This window comes from Colias eurytheme, chromosome 6 (genome assembly GCF_061535395.1).
Source record: "Colias eurytheme isolate Ceu_HAF_F1 chromosome 6, ilColEury1 Martin Lab GWU primary, whole genome shotgun sequence".
Classification (NCBI taxonomy): Eukaryota; Metazoa; Arthropoda; class Insecta; order Lepidoptera; family Pieridae; genus Colias; species Colias eurytheme.
In genome coordinates this window covers 14,020,001-14,022,500 of record NC_142985.1, presented here as the reverse complement: position 1 = coordinate 14,022,500, position 2,500 = coordinate 14,020,001, and the positions used below count along the sequence as shown (strand labels likewise).

At 43.4% G+C, this 2,500-nt stretch overlaps 1 non-coding gene across 1 annotated transcript in view; it reads right to left on the bottom strand.

Annotated features, from left to right (window-relative positions):
* The window catches only part of LOC149908181 (small subunit ribosomal RNA), a 1,905-nt gene extending 750 nt beyond the window's left edge, over nt 1–1,155 (bottom strand). The window contains exon 1 of the ribosomal RNA XR_016456886.1: nt 1–1,155. This exon is cut by the window's left edge and continues 750 nt beyond it. This is a non-coding gene — a ribosomal RNA (small subunit ribosomal RNA).
* Between the last annotated feature and the right edge of the window lie 1,345 nt (nt 1,156–2,500).

The following is a 2,500-nucleotide window of genomic DNA, read 5'->3' as shown; positions in this document are numbered from 1 at the left end:
CCGGAAGCTGCCCGCCGAGCCATTGTAGTAACGTCGGCGGATCGCTAGATGACATATTTACGGTTAGAACTAGGGCGGTATCTAATCGCCTTCGAACCTCTAACTTTCGTTCTTGATTGATGAAAACACCTTTGGCAAATGCTTTCGCTGATGTTCGTCTTGCGACGATCCAAGAATTTCACCTCTAACGTCGCAATACGAATGCCCCCAGTTATCCCTATTAATCATTACCTCGGAGTTCTGAAAACCAACAAAATAGAACCGAGATCATATTCTATTATTCCATGCACGAAATATTCAAGCGGCATTTTGAGCCCGCTTTGAGCACTCTAATTTGTTCAAAGTAAAATTGTCGGCCCACCTCGACACTCACTGAAGAGCACCGCGATAGGATTTTGATATTGAACCGGCTTTTAACGACCGGCTCACCGACGATATGCTCCGCAAACGTGTCAGTATCACCGCGGATGCGGTGCACCGACAGCGCGGCGCACAAATGCAACTACGAGCTTTTTAACCGCAACAATTTTAGTATACGCTATTGGAGCTGGAATTACCGCGGCTGCTGGCACCAGACTTGCCCTCCAATTGTTCCTCGTTAAAATATTTAAAGTGTACTCATTCCGATTACGAGGCCTCGTAAGAGTCCCGTATCGTTATTTTTCGTCACTACCTCCCCGTGCCGGGAGTGGGTAATTTGCGCGCCTGCTGCCTTCCTTGGATGTGGTAGCCGTTTCTCAGGCTCCCTCTCCGGAATCGAACCCTGATTCCCCGTTACCCGTGACAACCATGGTAGTCGCAGAAACTACCATCGAAAGTTGATAAGGCAGACATTTGAAAGATGCGTCGCCGGTACTGGACCATGCGATCGGCAAAAGTTATCCAGATTCATCAAAATTAACGACTTCAGACGCCAGGCCCTCCGTCGATTGGTTTTGATCTAATAAAAGCACTCATTCCATCACTGGTCAGAGTTCTGATTGCATGTATTAGCTCTAGAATTACCACAGTTATCCAAGTAACTGAGTAAGATCTAAGGAACCAAAACTGATATATTGAGCCATTCGCGGTATCGCCTTAATACGGCTTGCACTGAGACATGCATGGCTTAATCTTTGAGACAAGCATATAACTACTGGCAGGATCAACCAGGGAGCTAACTAAAGCTTCCGCTAGAGCCTCAAACGTAACACGACGATGCCGCCGCGACGTTTGCTTCTCTATATACATATGCGCGCGCGGCGTGGTAATAAATAACACGATATGCAACGGCGGCGACCGTCACACGCACACTATTCACACACGCGCCGCGCGCGCAAACGTGGATAAATCTGAACACAGTCAGGTTTAATCGTTGAAAGTATCATCTTAACGAGACACCCCTTAACAATTCCCATTCGCATCAAGCGAAGGAAAAAATTTTAATATCGGTCAACTTTTATGACGCAAACGATCAATCTACGCACGGAGAGTGGAAGGATCGAAAATTGCGACCAAGTTTTGGTATATACGTGGTGTTTCACACACACATATAAAACATCTGATAATAGCCCATTGGTACATCACAAACGTGTGCGATGTGAGCATTGAAAATTTTTATACTGCCGTTCGATAGTCGTATATTTTTCACGGTCTGCGCTCCGAGAGTGTATCAAGATGCGTAATATTTATTTACACTACACATATAGAATACAATCTACGAAACTGACAATCTATCAAACCGTCGGCAGACGCAATGTTACTACTACTGCACGCACACGCACGCACGGGCGACGCGGTACAACAGCGACGAAATAATGATATACATACACGACATACGTACACAATCTCTCACATGCGCACCGCGCATCGCATCACGTCAAAGAAGTCTCTGCTTGTTTAATTTTTGCCGTTACGCCGCGCGCGACTAACGCGCCTCGTGTTTTCAAGGTCAAGTACATAGTATAAAACAAAGTCGCTTTCTCTCTCCCTATGTCCCTTTGTACGCTTAAATCTTTGAAAGTACGCAACGGATTTTGATGAATAATCGTTCAATCAATAATTTATCAATCAATCAATCGATCAATCAATAATTGATCAATCGATGTATCGATCCATCGATCAATCAATAAATCAATAATCGATCAATCAATCAATCGATCAATCAATCGATCAGTCGACGCATCGATCGATCAATCGACGCATCGATCGATCAATGGATGTATCGATCGATCAATCGATCAATCAATCAATGAATCAATAATCGATCAATCAATCAATCAATCGATCAATCAATCGATCAGTCGATCAATCGATCATTCAATCAATCAATCGATCAATCGATCAATCGATGCATCGATCGATCAATGGATGTATCGATCGATCAATCGATCAATCAATCAATAATCGATCTATCAATAATCGATCAATCAATAATTCATCAATCGATAAATCAATCAATCGATATATCGATCGATCAATCAAATCAATCAATCAATACGATCAATCGATCATTCAATCA